We start from the raw sequence: 21,749 nt of genomic DNA on the forward strand, positions 1-21,749 counted from the left end.
TATCTCCTAACCAGGTTCGAGAAATCTCAGCAGCATTACAGGAGTATGGGGATGTGTTCACTGGGAAACCAGGGTGCACCCACCTGGTGTAGCACTAGGTGGATACAGGACCCCAAAGTCCTATAAGGCAGGCCCCTTATAGGGTGCCTGAGAGAGAGTCAAACAGACTCTGAGGGAGGAGATACAGGAGATGTGGGAATTAGGGGTAAATCAAAGAGTCCAACAGTCCCTGGGCCTCCCCAGTGGTGCTGGTGCCATAGAAGGATGGCAGAACCAGGTTCTTTGTGCACCACAGGAAATTAAATAGTCACACAGAGTCAGATGCTTACCCCACGCCTAGAACAGATGAGGCCCCTAGAGCAGCTGGGTGGGGCTAAGTATCTTACCACCATTGATCTTACCAAGGGTTACTGGCAGGTGCCCTTGACTGCCAATGCTAGAGATAAGTCAACATGTTGACTCCTTTTGGCTTGTATGAGTTCACAAAGACGCCCTTTGGGATGAAGAATGCCCCAGCAACTTTCCAGAGGCTGGTAGATCATATCCTAGCAGGAGCAGGAGGGTTTGCCCTTGCTTACCTAGATGATATTGTCATCTACAGCCATTCCTGGCAAGAGAACCTTCAACATGTCAGGGAGGTGCTGGGCAGACTACAGAGGGCAGGGTTGACCATTAAGCCCAGCAAATGTCAGGTGGGTATGGCAGACGTCTTCTACCTGGGACATAAAGTGGGGAGTGGCAAGATCAGGCCAGAACCTGCTAAAGTAGAAGCCATTCAGGCATGGCCTGCACCCAGTACCAAAAATCAGGTGAGGGCATTCTTAGGGACAGCAGGGTACTACAGAAAGTTCATCCCCAGTTATAGTACCATAGCTGCTTCCCTCACAGACCTGACAAGGAAGAACAGGCCAGATAAGGTAGTGCGGACCACAGCATGTAAGCAGGCATTCCAGAAGCTTAAAGAAGCTTTGGGAGGACCCCCTGTGTTAGCCAGTCCAGTTTACAGCAAGGAATTTGTTGTGCAGGTGGATGCTTCAAACCATGGGGTGGGGGCTGTACGTAGCCAGATTTCTTCAGAGGGAGAAGAACACCCAGTGGTTTATCTCAGTTGTAGGCTCCAACCCAGAGAGGAATGCTATGCAGCTGTAGAAAATGAATGCCTAGCCATAGTGTGGGCACTGCAGAAACTTCAGTCTTATCTGTACGGAAGAAAATACAGTGTAGTGACAGATCACAATCCCCTAACATGGTTAAACAGAGCCAGTCAGCAAAATGCCAAGTTACTAAGATGGAGCCTAGGGTTGCAAGTATATGATATGTCAGTGCAGCACTGCAGTGGGTGTAGCAATGCCAATGCAGATGGGCTCTCAAGACAGGGAATGGGCCCTTGCACTGGCCCAGCAATCAAGGAGCCTCAATCCTCCCCACTAACACCAGTGAGGGGCAGCCACACACACATGCCTCAACATCTGCTGCAAGTTCAACACCACCTGCTTGCATGACAGATTTATGAACCAGTGCACCCCCTAACCTTGGAATAAACTCCTTCCACACATCAAATAAACCAATACCCTATCTGCTTTCAAAACTAGACTTGACAACAGGATGGGTGACTGTAAATTCAGGTTTGGCTATGTAGAAATAATATTCTTACCAGAGGTGGCTAATATACTCTCAGTGTCAAGGGGTGTTGTAGTTAAGCTTCCTCATGGGCCTAAGGCCATAAGCATATTATGTATTTATTTAGTTATTTCCTTTTATTTTATTGCTTTTATTATCAAGAATAGACCAACTGGTCTGTCCTGGGGAGAAAAGCTCCAACAGAAACAAATCAGTACATTATAACACAGAGAACATGTTTCATATAGAGATACACGAAGAAAAAGATGTACAAACGGTAATTACATAGAGCAGTGCCAGTTATAGGTTTATAAATTATTACTATCCTAACAATGCAAAGTGGCCTTTTAAAGCCTAGCCATGTTTCCCAAATGCATGTGATAAGTTAGTTGTGATACCTTAAGGTTATTTTAAGGTGAATATGAAAGCTTGGGCATGGGTGGTCAAGCATTTACAGGCTACCTATGTCTGCTAGAGACATAGGTTCCAGGTCAGCATTAAATTTCCTATTCCACATCCACTCGTTCAAGTTATACTTCAGGGGGGTTAGGAAAGAACCTAGCTTCACATGGATGGGATGCCTGTTTTAGAGAAGGAGAAGTCTGTGAGATGAACACTTGTCCCTCCAACACATCCTATTTATGTAGCAGATGAGGCTTAGCTCCATAGCCTGGGTAATTCTTATGCTATTTGTTTTGTGGATGTGCAAAAGGTCCAATAGAATGGGATCAGAGGGTGCTTTGTAGGGCAGCATAGATTGCATCTCAGCAGTCTGTAGAAGAGTGAGTACAGCTATAGGGCTTTATGGTGGTCTGCACAGGACATGTTTACTTCCTGAATTCTCTTTGTGAGGAACCTCTGTGGACACTCCAGTTGTTGCATATGCCTGGCCAGGTACACACTGAAGGGATCATTGTATTTAATGATTGGTATGATGAGGGCTGAGTACAGCAGAACAATGGCATCCTTGGACCTAGATGACATACCCTTGCTTGTAAGGTGCTCAGTATGGAATGATTTATTTACTAACACAGACACATGATAGTCAAAGGCCAGGTTACTGTTTACATGTGTTCCAAATCCTGATCACTAGGTCTACTCTGAGGAGTGTATTATCAATGTGTTTTTTTCAGAGGTAGCTGTCTTCCCAAAGGATACAATTATGAATTTCTTGGCACTGAGTTTTAGATGTTGGCTCTGGCACCAATTATTGCTCTTTATCAGGTCTTCTTGGAGAGTATTTCTGCCTTTGGGGAATTCAATGATGGCACCTAGATTGCAGTCATCTGCAAACTTGGTCAGCCAGAGGCACTTGTTATTGGCCTTGACTTCAGAAAAGTAGATTCCAAAATGGAGCAGTCCCAGCACCAAGCCTTGAAAGACTCCATTAGTGACTGGCCTTTTTATGGAGGTAGACTTCCCAATCTTAACCTTTTAGGTCATATCTTTGAGCCAGCTGGTTATCCAGAGGGTGACATTGAGGTTTATACCTTATTTTGTGATTTTGTCTACAATGTCCAAGTGACGTATTGTGTCAAAAGCTTTGATGTGGTCAAGGTAGCCAGTGTGTCATTGCTTTGCCCTCATTCATTGCTTTGGTGACTTTCTCGAAGAAGACAACCAGGTCAAGTAGGCGTGATCTGCCCTTGACAAAAAAACAAACTTGGTTGGATGCAGTGTCTGATGGTTTCCTATGTCATTGTTTATCATTACCATGATACATTTTTCCATGGCTATGCATATGAGACTATTTAGACTTATTAATCTGTAGTTACATGGCTTGTCTGGAGGTTATAGTTCAACAGTGATTTTACTAGTCATGATAGATCATGTTTCATACTATTAAGGAGGCATTCTGGGACATTATCTGGACCCACTGCAATGTTCTTGGCCTCAGAGAGTACACTGAGGACCTGTTCCCTAGGTTGAGGGTACTTCCTGAGGGGAGTCTGTGGGGTGGGGGAGTAAAACTGAAGCTAAATTTGTCAGCCAGTAGATTTGCCATAGCTTCCAGCTCAGTATAGATGGCTCCATTTACAATTAGTTCATCACATTGTTGTGAATTTCATTTGAGGTTGCGGACATAGGTGAAGAATGGCTTATGATTGTCCTTGGAAGTTATTTTTGTCCTAAATTTAGCTTTGGTAGACTTGATTAGCCCACTAAGCACTGACAGCACTAGAGAGGGCCACACAGGGGCACTACTGTCCCGTGGAAATGTGGATCCCCCTGAGTGTCCCAGTTCCTGATATATTAAAAATCTTGTGCTTCGTAGAGCACGTGCAAGCATGGCATTTGGCACAGTGGTTAAGGTTTTAAACTGCAGTTCCTATGGTGCAGGGCTTGATTCCCACTGCCCTCATTTGTCTACTGTGTGACCTGAGCAAGTCACTCAACCAGCCACTTCTCCCAGGTCACCCCTAAAAAGGGACTTTGTGGCCAGTGGGTCTACCTGGTTAATAAATAAATATTAATGGTTGCCTCTTTCTGCAAGCATATTCATACCTCATGAGAGACTGTGAGCCTTTTGAAAGGCCTCTCAGATGTCTTTTACTACATTTTTTAGCAGTAAGGAAAAGTACTATGAGCAACATCTGTCTTTTACTACATTTCTAACCATCAATTGGGAGGAAGTGGGAGATGTCTTTGAGAAAGTGTATGTGTATGTGTGAAATGCCTCAGTTAGATATGTATTTCTGGTTAAGTGACCCAGAGTGACATAGTTGGAGGTAGAAAGATCAACCCTGTACCCTTGAGGCAGCTCATTAACAGCTTGGAGCCTTAATCCTCTATTCCAACTGCCACTACTACTTTAACTTCATTCTTTTTGGTAAATCAGTCATTAAAGTTGCAGATCTCGTATTATTTTAAGTAAATTAGAGTTGCTTTGCACTTAAGGCTCTGAGCTGTTAATGAGTTGCTTCAGATAGTCAGAAGTTCATAGTTTGAATCCTTCCCACGTACATTTGTGATTGTGAGCAAGTCAGAAAAGGGACACTTACCTGGTAGGTAAAATTATTATTTATTATTAGGCCTCACCACTTATTATTTTGACTTTGTTCAGTATACCTTTTTTAATATCTTTATTGAATTATCCCTTAAGACATAGGCAAACATACATCTATATGAAAGAAAGCAAACCATGTTCACATACTGACAGTTACAAACATTTTACAAGACATATTCTTTTATACAATTATCATCAATCCAACATTACATACATTGATGAATTCCTGCCTTCCTTTAAACCTCCCTCCTGCTAAAAAACAGTATTCTGCATGTATTTTCCCACAATTTCAATTTTTTCCTACATAATTTGCTCCTGCCTTTTTCTAAAGATTCTACTTCTTTTTCTTTCAGTCTCTGTCACAATATTCAATACCTCAAATATGGTTGGTTTCGTCTTTGATTTCCATTTTCAAGTAATTACTTTTTTTGCAGCCACCAGAATTAAACTCACCAAGATCTTACTATGTCTAGGCAATTCAAATCTTGTATCCCAGCTAAAAAAAATAATTTCCTTAGTATTCAAATGGAATTTTTAAAGTATGCCAACGCATTACATTCCTGAACCATATGTGCCCAGCTTCCTCTTTCTTCCCCATCACATGACAATTTGCCATTTACCTGAGGAAAAATTCTTTGAAGTCTGCTTGGGGTTTAAAAATATCTATGCAAACACCTCTATGCAGAAATCCTAAATCATGTAGACTCGGTGCATATTTGGTAGCCATAGATATGTCTTCCCATTGTTTCCTTGTGACTTACTTATCCAATCTCAATTCCCAATCTTTTATAACTTCCTCTGATTGATTCCTATAGTTACTGTGCAATATTTTATATGGCCTACTAATTATCCTTTTTTAACAGCAGCTTCTGTTCTATATTCAACTAAAAACTCTACCACAGCAGGTCTTTCACTTAGGATTCCCCTGTCCCTTTCTCTTTGTGTATACTCTGATATCAATCCCGGATTGGGAAAGCAGCCTCTAGCCTGCAGTCAAAATATCTTCTTGGCGGGGGCGTGGCCAAGGATGAACACAGGATAGCAGCAGATTTCTTCAGCTCCACCAATTTCATTACACTGACAGGAATTAATTACTTAAAAAATTAATTTTTGAAGTAATTTTCTTTCTAAATACGTTTGTTTTATATAGTTCTTGAACTATATCTAAAAAAGAAAGGAAATCTTAACAATATTTCTGTCAGAAATCACTGTGGAAATTTTCCTGTCAGTTTATCAGTCTGAAATGAGTTCCAGTAAGACAAATTCTCAAGACTCCAGCATCAAGAAAGAACTTCAGTCTCTGATAATTATAATCCAGCAACTTACTGATAAAATGGATACTAAAATAGACACCTTCATAGAAAAAAACTACAAAACAAATAGACCTGTTACATACAGACCTGCAACAACAGAAGAACCAGATGACAGGCATAGAAGAAGCTGTGAATGACATGGAAAATAGAATCCAAGAAGAGGAAATCAACATTGAGTTTCTGCTGAAACAAAATACACATTTACAAACAAAGCTGGATGACCTGGAAAATAGATCTAGGCGCAATAACATTAGGATTTTTGGACTGCCAGAAAATATTGAAGGTAACAATGTTACTTCTTTTTTAACAACTTGGCTCCCTAAAACTTTAGACTTACCAGAAGCATTCTCTTTTGGTATCAAAGAGCACATAGATCTATAGCTAATACTAACTCTAACAAAAAATATCCTAGATCAGTTATAGTTAGATTTCTATCATCTTTTGATAAAGAGATGGTTCTTAAATCTGCTTGGGCTAAAGCTCCTGTTAAGATTAATGAGACAACTGTGCGTTTTGACAATGACTATTCTTCCATGGTAATAGCTAAAAGAAAAGTTTTTCTGCCACTAATAAGGGAGCTTAAAAAGCACAGTTCAAAACATACCTTCTGTTTCCTGCCAAGCTTAAAATCTTCCTTCCTGATGGTCCTAAGGTTTTCGATGATTTAGACTCTGCTTTACTGTTTGTCAAAGAAAAAGGATTTTGGATAAAATAGAAGAAATGGAATGGGCTAGTTCTTCATTAAAGAGATTGGCAACTGAAGCTTCGTGGAAGACTTCAGAGAAGAAGAAGAGACTAAAAACAAATGATTTGTTATATGTTTTTCTCTCTCATCATTTTAGTTCATTATTAATCTTTTTGAATATAGTTCCTGCATTTCCAGAAAGCCACAAATATTTTGGAAAAGATTTAATCAAAGTTATTCTCTATGTGCAAAGAAATGTTTTGTTTCATAACCAGTCAAAATACCTGAAGATTTAATGGCAAGCTGTGATTCAATTTGTTTCTCTTTCTGAAAAGAAGTAAGGTTAGTAATTTGATACATTTTTTTATCTTTACCTTTTTTTCCTTCTCCTTTTATTATTTTCTTTGTTTAAACAATAACATTCTATTTAGATTATGTAGTGGGTAAAGGGTGGGGGAGGGCAGGGAGAACAGTAATGAAAATATCATTAATAGAATAATAACATATTTATTCCTTGTAAAAGTTTTATAAGTTCTTCAAATGCTATTTCTAATTATACTTTCTTGATTATACTGCTTATGCCTGTTTGTAAATAATCTGTTATGCTTTAACTAATAATAATCAGAACTAAATAAGAGTAAATGATATGTTTTATTTTTAACTCTATTAATATAAACAGTAAGTAACATTCCATTGTATATACTTCTTACAGCTTTCTCTTACATTTTTTTATTTCTGCCTCACTCCTTTTATTTTCTACTCTCTTTTCTTTTCTTTATTAATATATAGAAATGCTTTTGATTGTGTGGGCACAGTGAATAATAGGATTTGTATGAAAATTGAGTTGGGAGAAGAATGTTGAGTTTTATTGCTTGTTGGTAATTTGGGGCTTAATTTCACTTACATAGAGGCTGTAATAATCTGTGGAATACATTGTGAAGGTTTTGTCATGTTTAGATGCATTTACACTGCTAAATGAATGTTTGTCACTAGTTTTTAATAAGTTTCCCGCCAAAATGTTAAGAGAGACAATCTGAGATGTGGGCTGTCTCATTCACAGTGTTCATGAGTTACTTCAGAAGCTTCAGCTCACAGAATTCTCACAGAGAAACTGAAAGCAGTTAGTATAACCTTTGACATAGTTATCACACCGACACACCACAGATTCAGGAAAATACTTTATTCATAAAATATGTCAGTTATAATGTTTTGTTTCATAACCAGTCAAAATATCTGAAGATTTAATGGCAAGCTGTGATTCAATTTGTTTCTCTTTCTGAAAAGAAGCAAGAGGCTGTAATGGTCTGTGGAATACATTGTGAAGGTTTTGTCATGTTTACATGCATTTACACTACTAAATGAATGTTTGTCACTAGTTTTTAATAAGTTTCCCGCCAAAATGTTAAGAGAGACAATCTGAGATGTGGGTTGTCTCATGCACAGTGTCCATGAACTACTTCAAAAGCTTCAACTCACAGAATTCTCACAGAGAAACTGAAAGCAGTTAGTATAACCTTTGACATAGTTATCACACTGACACACCACAGATTCAGGAAAAATACTCTATTCATAAAATATGCCAGTTATAATGAGTCTAAATGATGTAGTTTATTGTAGTAAGTAAATGTCTTATTTTAGAAGGCATAGAAAATGAAACATTTATTTAAATGTTTTTGAAAATCTACTTAACAGCAGCATAATAATCTGTGTTAAAATTTGTGTTCCAAACATATACTTTACTATAACTCATTTAATTCATCTGATTGACAAGCATAAATAATCTTATAACTCTATTCTGGAAGAAATGTCATGTGATATATTTTAAAGCAGTAGGTTAGCATGATTGTAAAATCTGGTTACTAAAATGTGTTTGCTGTGCATTATTTTGTATAAAGCAGACAGATTTATTCTAGGGACAGCAAGTAGGATAGTGCTCAACAAAGACACAACTCAGTGAGATCAGATATATATATATATATATATATATATATATATATATATATATATATATATATATATATGTGTGTGTGTGTGTGTGTGTGTGTATGTGTATGTGTGTGTGTGAGTGTGATGGCTTTTTTTTATATATAATAATGCAAGTGTTTCTGAGAATCTGCATAACTATCCAATATGATTTATAATAATTTCTATGAATACAATATTTTACTCTATTGACAAAATGAATGTTTGCCACAAGTTTTAATAAGTTTCCCGCCAAAAAGTTAAGGGAGACAATCTGGGATGTGGGCTGTCTCATGCACAGTGTCCATGAACTACTTCAAAAGCTTCAACTCACAGAATTCTCACAGAGAAACTGAAAGCAGTTAGTATAACCTTTGACATAGTTATCACACTGACACACCACAGATTCAGGAAAAATACTCTATTCATAAAATATGCCAGTTATAATGAGTCTAAATGATGTAGTTTCTTGTAGTAAGTAAATGTCTTATTTTAGAAGGCATAGAAAATGAAACATTTATTTAAATGTTTTTGAAAATCTACTTAACAGCAGCATAATAATCTGTGTTAAAATTTGTGTTCCAAACATATACTTTACTATAACTCATTTAATTCATCTGATTGACAAGCATAAATAATCTTATAACTCTATTCTGGAAGAAATGTCATGTGATATATTTTAAAGCAGTAGGTTAGCATGATTGTAAAATCTGGTTACTAAAATGTGTTTGCTGTGCATTATTTTGTATAAAGCAGACAGATTTATTCTAGGGACAGCAAGTAGGATAGTGCTCAACAAAGACACAACTCAGTGAGATCAGATATATATATATATATATATATGTGTGTGTGTGTGTGTGTGTGTGTATGTATGTGTATGTGTGTGTGTGAGTGTGATGGCTTTTTTTTTATATAATAATGCAAGTGTTTCTGAGAATCTGCATAACTATCCAATATGATTTATAATAATTTCTATGAATACAATATTTTACTCTATTGACAAAATGAATGTTTGCCACAAGTTTTAATAAGTTTCCTACCAAAAAGTTAAGGGAGACAATCTGGGATGTGGGCTGTCTCATGCACAGTGTCCATGAACTACTTCAAAAGCTTCAACTCACAGAATTCTCACAGAGAAACTGAAAGCAGTTAGTATAACCTCTGACCTAGTTATCATACTGACACACCACAGATTCAGGAAAAATACTCTATTCATAAAATGTCAGTTATAATGAGTTTAAATGATGTAGTAAGTAAATGTCTTATTTTAGAAGGCATAGAAAATGAAACATTTATTTAAATGTTTTTGAAAATCTACTTAACAGCAGCATAATAATCTGTGTTAAAAACTTCTGTTCCAAACATATACTTTATTATAATTCATTTAATTCATCTGATTGACAAGCATAAACAATTTTATAATTCTATTCTGGAAGAAATGTCATGTGATATATTATAAAGCAGTAGGTTAGCATGATTGTAAAATCTGGTTACTAAAATGTGTTTGCTGTGAATTATTTTCTATAAAGCAGACAGATTTATTCTAGGGACAGCAAGTAGGATAGTGCTCAACAAGGACATAACTCAGTGAGATCATATATATATATATATATATATATATATATATATATATATATATATATGTGTGTGTGTGTGTGTGTATGTGTATGTGTGTGCGTATGTATGTGTGTGTGTGTCTGTGTGTATGTGTGTGATGGCTTTTTTTTTTAATAATGCAAGTGTTTCTGAGAATTTGCATAACTATGCAATATGATTTATAATAATTTTTATGAATACAATATTTTACTCTATTGACAATAATGAGTTTAAGTAAATGCTCATATACAAACAATTCAAGATTTTTTTTGGAAGCTGTTAATCGTATTCACATGACAAAAATAGATGCATCTTAATATATGTAATGTCTGAATCATATTAGCCAAAGTTTTTGATTTAAATGAATGTTAGAACCTAATTTTCTCTCCTCTTGATTTCTAACATCAAGATTATTTGAATGCTATTTAAATACAAGTGTTATATATTACATAGATCTATATAGTAGTATGAACAGTTTTAAAAAAAAAAAGTTTATTTTAGTTTATATGATGCTGTTTTACCAAATGTGTAGTTTTGTCTTGATAGATAATTGAATTGAAAACTGTTAACCTCAGTTAAATATAACTAGTATTAAATTGATAAGGTGGTAGCTGAGGTACTGCTGCTTAGGGTAGGGGTTAACTTGAGTAGTAAATACTACTCTAAGTTGGAGTTTTCAACTCAGGCTGGATGCAAGGTTTAATCCTTACATTATTTTCACTTGTTCATTGTTATATGTATATAGTTTTGACATCCACAATATATTTTGTACACTCATTGTCACTACAAACAAAATTGAATCCTATACAAAATCCCATAAGAGATTTAATAAATACAGCTATATTTAAAGGTACACCTAAAAGAGGAGATGTAACATTATTTATCTTGTTATTTGTTATTTCGATCATAAGATTCTTGAGTTTTAAAAATGCCAAATGACATCTTTAAAAGGAATTTCTTTAAACATTAATGGATTGAATAATCCATGTAAAAGGGCAAGCCTAATAAGATACATTAATTTACACAAGGCCAATCTAGTCTTCCTGCAAGAAACCCATCTCTTGAAAAAAAGATATTGATAAACTAGCCACTAATAAGTATACAGTATTGGTTAGTTCAGAGCACACTCAGAAAAAAGAGGAGTGGCTATTTTATGGAATAAAAGTATGCCCATTCCTAAAACCATTAAGTCTTTTCAGGATGACAAAGGAATGTTTTGTATGGTTACAATACAAATTAATGGGAAGACTTACACTTTAATTAATGTATATTGGATACCTGGAATTGGTATTAATACAGTGAAACATCATATTGATAAGATCATATCATTCTCTATAGGGGATATTATTTTAGCTGGTGATTTTAATTGTATACTACATGAAAGTGATACTACCACTATAAGGAAAAGAAGAATTACATCTAATGCAAAACATTTAAATGATTTTGCTAATTCTTATCATTTGAATGATATTAATAATCAGATAGATTCAAAATCATTACCATACACCTTTTTTTCTAACAGATACAAAACTTATTCAATAATAGATAGGGTCTTTATTTCTAACCAGATGGTAACAGATTTAATTAATTCCAAAATCATGTCATGCCCTATATCTGATCATAACTCAATTGTTTTTGAATTCATGATAAAAAATACTCATAATGTTCAGATCAAAAGGATACCAGCATACTTAACTCAGCTAAAAGACTTTAAAGAATATATACTTTCAGAAGTACAACATTTTCTAGACATAAATAATACTCCTGAAGTCTCCATTGTCTATGTTTGGGATGCCTTAAAATCATATCTATATGGACAAAGTATCAGATGGTATAATAATAAAAGGAAATCTTGGAATAAGGAATTGTTAGATATTCAAAGTAAATTAGACTCTTATAAACATAATAATAAAGAAAATATTATGGACAAGAAAGTTATTGAAGAAATAAACAAACTAAATGAGAAATACAAAGAAATTTTAACTCATAAAGTTAAAATAACTTTAGAGAAATATAAGTTTTTGTCTTATTCAATAAGCCACAAATACTTACATAGACTTAAAAATAAAACAAAAGATTGAATAAACAAAACCATATCAAAGAAATCTTTTCTCTAAGGAAAAAGAAGAATGTTTCTAGTATACCAGAAATACTGGATGAATTTAGAAATCACTTTCACAAGATTAACCATAACAACATTAACATGGAACCTAAAGATAAAATAAAGGAGTTTATAACCACAAACATGAATAAAAAGCTTAATAAACAACAGATTAAAGTATTGGACAAGAGTATTTCATATACAGAAGTTATTACACAAATAAATAAGCTTAAATCAAACAAAGCACTGGGTAATGATGGTATTATACCAGAGATATATAAAATCCTTTCTAAAACTACATATTCATTAATACATAAGGTTTTTATTTTGGCCCAAACTGAGTTAATAACCCCCATCTTGGCAATATACATTTATTTCACCAATTTTAAAACCTAATAAAGATCCAACTAGATGTTCTTCATATCGACCCATCTCATTACTTAATGTTGATTATAAAATGTTTATGAGTATTTTTGCTGATAGATTGAAGACAATCATCCCGGCATTATAGATATAGATCAGATGGGCTTCATTGTAAATAGAAATACTTTTGATAATATAAGAAGAACTTTAACATTAATTGATTTTGCAAATAGGAAAAAGAAAGATTTAACACTTATTAGTCTTGATATAGGTTCAGCATTTGATTCAGTAAGTTGGGACTATCTGTTTACCTTACTGAAATGCACAAACTTCTCTGATGCATTTGTAAATTTAATTGAGCATTTATACAAAGGAACACTGGCTTATATTAAGGTAGGAACACATGTTTCACAAAAAATACCCATTCTTAAAGGTACAAAGCAAGGATGTCCACTTTCTCCACTATTATTCACTTTAGTAATGGAGCCTTGGGCTAATTTGATTAGAAACAGTACTGACATAGAGGGTTTTGAAATAGACGAAAATACAACATCAAAAATTCAACTTTTTGCAGATGATGTTCTAATTACATCAGCAGGATCTAATTCTTCTATGCAGTCTTTATTTGATAAAATGATGAATTTTAAAAGTATTTCTGGTTTAATATTCAATGAAGAAAAACTAAAATACTACCTATATATACACGAAAAAATATTCTCATTAGTGATTTTACTAAATATGTACCCAATTCAGGTCAGATAACTTATTTAGGTATAATACTATCTAAAGATATTAAATCTATTATATATAATAACTATAATACCTGTTTTCTTAATATACAAAATATTTTTAATACCTGGAATAATATGTTTTTACTATGGAGGAGAGACTTACAATTATTAAAATGATAATATTCCCCAAGATTTTATACTTAATACAATCAATAATACTTTCACCTACAAAAATAATTATCAAGAAACTGAATACACTAATGTTAAATTTCTTATGGGCACCTAATAGACCTAGGATTGCATTAAAGAAACATACTAATAGCTGGTCTCAAGGGGTATTTCTTTTCCAGACTTTAATTTATATATTATCTCTTCTATTATAAAAGTTATTACTTTATTAATAGATCAGTCATATATCGCAAAATGGAAAGATTATTGGGAGCTAATTAGTATGCACTTCATGAAAATCTCCTTAACACATAAAAATATGATTGTAAATAACTCCATGTTGTGGTTGCTAAAGGAATTTTGTACTTCACCTATTACACCTAAACATATGGTTTGTTACCCATTAAATATTATTATTAGTTATCGTAACTTTATATTCATGCACCCTAAATATAGGGAATGGAATTTTATTGTATTCCTATAATGTATACTCAGGGTATGCTTATGTCATCTACTTCTGAAGGAGCTCATTTAGCTATAGATAATGATCTAAAGTACTGGTATCAGCTGATATCTGATAATAAAGTTAAAAATCTAGATTTCTTAAAACAAGAATTTGATCTAAGAGAAACTTGCTGGTTAGAGGTTCAGATCTTTAGACAACATCTCATTGATAGAATAGATCTAATGTCTATAACAGTTAAAGAATCTATTCCAAAACTGATTGATTACTTGATATTAAATTTACAGCATAAAGTTTCTGATAAAGGTAAACTTTCATATATACATAAAATTATCAGACAAGAAACTTTTTACAGTGTAGATTCATACTGGAATTATTTCACCTCTATTAATGGGGACCCACCAACTCAACAAGATAAACAATATATATTGGAATCTGCTTATAGAACTACATCTTCTATTGTCTGGAGACTTTATACATGGAAATTTTTACATAGATCTTTGTATACACCTTTGATGATGAATAAAATAAATAATAAAGATAATCTATGTAAGAGATGTAATGTAGAAATTAATGCTGACTGGGCTCATATGTTTTATGACTGTATGAAGTTGAAAGAATACTGGAAGTCAATTAATGAATTTTTGCAGGCTCTTTTTACAGATAATTTCATTATTTCTAAGTCTCTTATATTATTCAACACACCTGTACCTCAATGTGTTAAAAAGATTAAGCTTCCCTTGTTATGGTCTATCCTAGCAGTGGCCAGGAAAATAATAACTAGAAATTGGATTTCAGATACACCTCCTTTGTTCAATGAATTTAAAAATGTCATGAATATAATGTGCCATATGGAAATAAGCACAATTAGAATGAGAACAACTAGAAAAACATCATATTATATTGTATGGGATAATTTACAAAATTTGTTAAAAAAATTCTAATTTCAATAGCACGGTATTTTAGTTTAATTAATTGATCTGATTGTAGTGGATGTCTTTGTAAATACTTTAGTTGTTTTGTTGAATATTATAATAATACCTATTTTTAATTACTTGTATAAAATTGTTATGATATTTCTCTTATATGTTAAAACAATAAACCTGTTTTGAAAAAAAAACAGCTAAATAAGTTTAATATAAACTATATTAGACAATTTACTGTTACCATTAATAGTATTAATGCTTGTATGAATGCTGAAAAGTTTTGTTTTCCTGCATGCATTTATTGCTTCTAGCAGCATTTTAATTGACTATTTCATTCTCATACACTCAGAGTAAATATCTCTGTGACTTCAGTCTTAAATGGATTTGGACTCTGGTGAGTGCTGCAATCTTCTTCACAAGACTTTTCTTAGGTTATCTTATTGTTATATTCAGTATATTATGGCCAAACCATCAATGTGACCAAACCATATCTTTGTTAAAAAAGAAGTTGCAATATAGAGCAGCTCCACATAAATTCAGAATAAGTTTAAGGTACAAGTAGAATAAACTATAATGACTTTAAAAAAATATATATATATCTTCTTGGCCTCTTCCCACTCTATTACTTTTCCCTCTCTAGTGATTTCCTCCCAATACCTGGGTTCCTTTGCCAGTTTCCTCCAGTAAATTCCAGGCCTCTCTTGCCCATTATCTGTACGCTTAATTGCAGTCATCCATATCGAGGCAGAATCTCCTTTCCATTCTTGTGTTGGCTTAATTCTTAGAATACTTTCTGCTCCTTTATGAATATAATAATCTATATGGCTGTTGTTTTTCTCATTAAGGATCTGCATCCAAAATCCCAGTCTCTCCTTATTTCTTGAACTTCCCCTCGCTTCATCATTATCCTTTTGCACTTTGAATTATAGCTTTCTGCTAGTGTTATATATATATGAGCCTTAACTGTGTAATTCTAAATATCCATTCAAATCACATAATCTTAAATCACCTTGTCCTATTGGAAGGATTAGCTTTCCACACTTCACCCTTAACCTCTTCTACGCCCAGATAAAACCCTTCAGCTCTATTAATTACTGTCCACAACTTCTCCTCTGGTTGATAACAATATGCCTGACATGTATACTAAACTAAAGGGACTAAAGACATTTTCACTGCTTGCATCTTGCTATCCATATCTATAAACAAGAGCTTCCAGTTTCTCCTTTTTTATATTATATTTTGTTTCGTTTCTTCCCACATATCCTTACCTGCCATAACACAATCCTTTTGACTTTGTCCAGAATTCTTAAGCAAATAAATTGAGAATTATTTTGGTCTGTTCCTTGTAAAATCTGTGGCTTTCCTGCGAATTATTGTGGATGAAGATCACTAAATAATGTCAGGCATGCGGACTTTAAACTCAAGAAAATGCTTGCTAATGTAACTTTCTAAGTATACAAGAGAAAGATTTAAAATATGTTTGCCTCTAATTCTTGAGCTGAAAGTTGGGAGGGATGAGGGGGATGTGCAGTGGAATGCACTATATGATTCTCACAGCAGTGAGCGAAATACACTTCTTGGTCATTATTTATATATTTGCTCATTCATTTTATTGCAAACAAACATCTTAATGTATGTATTTGTACAAGACGTTGTAATTGATGGTCACATCTGTGTGTGTGTTTCTGTTTGTGTGTGTGTTCTGCATCCCAGAATAGTTATAATGTAAAGGAATGAACCAGTTGTAGTAACCAGGGGCTTCATTGTATGAGCTATGTTGTTTGTGAGCATTGATTTCCTTGTTTTTATTGTCTGTTGATGGTGTGCTTATTTATCTGTGAACAAACTGCACAGCACGAAGCCTATGAGTTTAATATTCAAATATTAAATATGAATGCATTTTAATTTAACTTCTTTTTTTTGCAGGCACAAGGGTGAGAACTGCATTGCCTTGTGCTACAGCTGTTTAGTGGATGTGTTAAGGCTATGAGCTGTTAATGGAGCTGCTTCCTGTAGTCTAGCCTTTGATTCCCTCGGTCTTCATTTGTCTAGTGTGAGTCTGACCAAGTCACTTCACCATATAGTGCTCCTGAACTGCCAGTGAAAAGGGACACTTGTGTCCAGTAGGATGTCTAAGCTGTTAGCAAATTCGTTACACATTTGTCTTTTGAATTCCTTCAGCCTTCAACCAGCCTCTAATTAGTGCGTCACTATATCCTATTTGACTACGAATCCCTGCACATATGTAATAGTTTAATGGATTTCCAGATGCATTTTCAATAAATGTGAGTTTCAAAGAAAGAGAAGTTTGTTGTTGCTCATGTTGGCTGTTTTCAACATGAGAATGTTTAGTTCATCACATGGCTGTCAGTGTTTTTACTGCAATTTTTTAATAAAAGTTTTAAATTAAAGCCAAATATCTGTGATCATTGTAAAAGTAAAAATAGTTTCAACTGTGTTTATAGTGATTGTGAAGATACAGCCAAGGAATGGGATACGGGTATGGCTGCAAGGGGGGGGGGGGTCTAGTCCATTAGTCAGCCTAGGGCCCCATTTAACTACGATCTGGCTCTGCTCTTATTGTTCAGAAACTATACATGAGTATTTACCTTCGTATGTATGCTCTATCATTCATTTTTCTATTTTTAAACTAGGTAAAGGGGCAGCCATGGAGCAATGTCTGATTAAGTGAAGTAGGCAAATGGAGGTAGAAAGAATCAAACCCTGTACCACTGACTACAGGAAGCAGCTCACTTATCGGTTAGAGTTTTAATTCTCTGCACTAACTACCAAATCTTCGCTTGTGTGTTTCTGTTTGTGTGTGTGTTCTGCATCCCAGAATAGTTATAGTGTAAAGGAATGAATCACTTGTAGTAACCAGGGGCTTCATTGTATGAGCTATGTTGTTTGTGAGCATTGTTTTCCTTGTTTTTATTGTCTGTTGAGGGTAAAATCACTAAGGTTTAAAGTCAGTCAGTAATACCAAGTATTCAGAATTTCATAGTTTTTGTAGTTCAAATGTTTAGAAAATTAATGTTGATGCAAAACTTGCTGTTATGACAATTTTCTAAGTGAATATAAGTACTTTTCCTCTTATCTGTCTCAGATATTACAGAAACACCACTGGTTTTATCTCATATTTATGCTGTGCCCCTCATTAACTTCTTTTTCTGGTAAATCATTGAGGAATACTGCCAGTCAATAATGGCAGTCATTATAGTTTCATAATTTGTATTGTTCAGAGAATGCATGTTGATGCAACAGTTATTGTTCTGCTAACATTTTAAGTGATTTGGAGTTGTCAGGCACTTATGTTAACACACTGCTTCCTATAGTCAAAGGTACATATCTTGAATCTGTATCTTTGACAAGTCACTTAATCAGACAGCTCCTAGTTCACCCTGCTATGGAACACTTAACCCATTGGGTTTACCTCATTAATAAATGCATAAAATTATATTTAAAATGCATCCCTTTTTGTTCCCCAATATTTTTGGCTTTGTCCAGAATTCTTAATCAAAACATTGAGAGGTATTTTGGTCTGTTCTTTGTAAAATGTGTGGCTTCTGGTGAATTGTTGCAGATTGCAGTCACTAAATAATGACATGCAGGTACGTTCCAGATTTTGTATCCTAAAGAAAATGCTTAATAATGCAAGTCTTGTTATTTTATCAAATTTGTAAGTATATTACAAGAATATTTAAAAGCTGCTCCTGATTTTGTTGCTTGTTTGGGATTCTTCAGCTAAGAAGTTTAGAGAGCAGAGTGGAGTTGCACTTTGTGGTTCTGATATCAATGAACTGAGTTATTTTTCTTGGCCATTACTTATGAATGTATTCATTCACCTGAACTTAAGTAAATATCAGAGGGGTACAGTCACACAAGTGGCTGTAATTGTATGTGTGTGTGTGTGTGTGTGTGTGTGTGTGTGTGTGTGTGTGTGTGTGTGTGTGTGTGTTAAAAATCAAAGTATTAGCAATATGGTGGGTGGAGTAAAGTAATAATTGAGATGGGGAGAAATACTAAAGTAATTTGTTAATGAGAATTTGTAATTAGAGATGCTAAGAGAGAGAATATGAGAATAATTTGCTTATTTCTGTGTATTGTGCGTGGGGTGGGGATGGACATTTTCAACTTACTCTCAAGTCTGTAATGTTTGAAGAGCTGAGTGTGTGGTAAAACACAATATATTACAACTGTAGTATAACCTTTTTGTCTTATAAATAGTGTAAAAAGAAAGTTTTACTTTGCAACCATGTGACTGTTCTGGCAAGAAGAGAGAGAAAGTGACTGGGAGTATCAAATAACTTTTTATAAATATGAAGTTCACAGTTTAACCATGGTGTGAGCTTCCTTCCTTCCATGTTATACCTCTCAATTGTCCAGATTTTTTATTCATATTTCTAGTCTGTTCCTTATAAAATGTGTGGTTTTCTAGCAAACCAGCAAGGATTGAATTCCCAATGATAGACGTCCCAATGATAGACATTTGTGTTTCAGACTTCACACCCTTCAGAAAATGTATGGTAACACAAAGTCATTTATTCTAGCAACTTTCTAAGTTTGTAAGAACAATATTTAAGATTTTTCCCTAATTTCCGGTCTTTGTCTCCGCCCTCCCAATTATTTTACTTTTATCCAGATTTATTGTGCTAAGTGGTTGAGAGGTATGTTCCTAGTTATTAGTAAATGTGTCACATTTTATTCATCTGTTCCATGTTCTGCAAGATAGTCTGGTATTTTGAATTTAAAATATGGAAGGTTGATTATAGCTGTAGTTTCTTTAATTTATTTTGCTTTTTGGTGTTATAGATGGTATGGTATTCATGATGTTGCTATTACATGTATTGACTGACTTCTTGATGCTGACTGAAGTTGATTATTTTATTTTATTTATTTATTTATTTTTATTGGAGGGGGGTTGTTTAGCTGGCCCATGTGGGGCCTTGGACTTCTGAAACAGGAGTTGTTTCTTCTCAGAGTCCCAAATGGTTGAAGAACTAAGTATGTGGTAAAACATGTATAAAGTAACATTTTTAACCATGCTGTGAGCTCCCTTCCCTAGTTGGTAGTCATTTGTCCACATTTTTCTCATTTGCTTCACCTTATGAGGCGTAGTATAGTATTCCATGTTTTGAAAATGTAAAGTTGATGATAGCTGCAGCAGCTTCTTTTATTATTTTGTTTGCTGTACTATGGATATTATGGTACTGTCAAACCATACTAAACTGTATGAATATAAAGAAGCTTCAGCTTAAGAATTTAAAAATATGCAGTTATAATTATTTTAGTCATTAAAACTACAAATTCTTAAAGTCTTCTGCTGAGACTTGTTCATAATTGCATCATTTAAAATCCCACACATTAAAAAAAGTAGTCAGACCCTGGAATAGGTTATTGTGACCACTATCATTCCCTTTTGAGTGCTACTCATGCCTGTCAGCTGTCCTGTTTTTAGCAAATGTCATGATTTTGCTTCAAATGTTTGTCTTCTCCCTCATAAAATTTTTGATTTTCTCGTAAATCGCTTATGATTTCAGTCAGCCAGCAATGTCAGTCATCAAAGTTTTATACTTTTTATTGTTCAAAAAATGCATATTGATACAGAAATATTTTGCTAACTTTATAAGTATATAATAGTAATATTAAAAAAAATTCCAGATTTTAGTCCCCCTCCAAAATTATTTTTTGGCTTTACCCAGAATTCTTCACCAAAACAAGTTGAGGGCTATCTAAAGTATTTATAATGGTGTTATTTCTACAAACTAGAAATAGAGTGCTAGGCAGTTCATGTTGCTGCATTTGTTTAGTGTGGCTTTGCCTTTATCAGTGTTGTTTTCCTTTGAGCGGGCTAGAAAAATCAAAGTTATATACTTACCATAACAACAGATCTGAGTTGCCTGCTTCTGTCCTTCCTCAAAGGATGGGTTTTGGATCTGACCTCGAATCCATCTTGGGCCACACAAGACGTTGGAGCCAAAGCTCAGACTCCTCCCTTACCCATAACCCCTAAAAAGCCCAAAATGATCTCAGACTGAGTTTGCCCAAGAATACAGGTAACTAATAATAATAATAATAATAATAATAATAATAATATAAAAGATCATCCAAAGGTAATATAAGCACTCATAAGCAGATCTGCAGCTAAAAAGTGCATGTGAAGGACCCTCAAAATAGGTTCATCTGGTCAAGCCAAGATAAAGGAAAAAGGAATTCCATTATTGGGCAGGGGGAGTAGGAGGAAGGGGAGTTGAGGAAGGATGGAAGCAGACAGCAGAGATCTATTATTATGGTAAGTACATAATTTTCTTATCTGCCTTTGTCTTTTTCATCCATTCCTCAACAGATGGAAAAAGAGTCTTCAGCTAATATAACATTTAGGTGGTTTCATGGAAGGATAATCTGGAGTACAGCTGAACCAAAAGCAGCCCTCGAGAGAGAGAGAGAGTAAATCTAATTTATAATAGGATATGAAGGTATGAACATTTAACTAAGTGGCTGCTGCACAGATTTCATCAATAGATGTTCTAGAAAAGAAAGCAGTTGAGGTTGCACATATCTGGCAAAGTGAGCTTTATTTATTTATTTATTTATTTATATTTGTTTTCCAGGATACAGCACTGATCTCCAAGGACATTTTACAGCTCAACCCGGGAGCGGCGTCTGGTTAAGTGACTTGCTCAGAGTCACACTGGAAGCTGACAGAATCATACTTTGCACCACTGGACCACCAGAAACAGCTCATTAACAGTTGCTTAATCACCTAAGCCCACTTTTGACAGGTTTAGATAAGAATATATATGTGTAATGCAAG

This window comes from Protopterus annectens, chromosome 1.part1 (genome assembly GCF_019279795.1).
Source record: "Protopterus annectens isolate FY-2018-M chromosome 1.part1, PAN1.0, whole genome shotgun sequence".
In the NCBI taxonomy this organism is placed as follows: Eukaryota; Metazoa; Chordata; order Ceratodontiformes; family Protopteridae; genus Protopterus; species Protopterus annectens.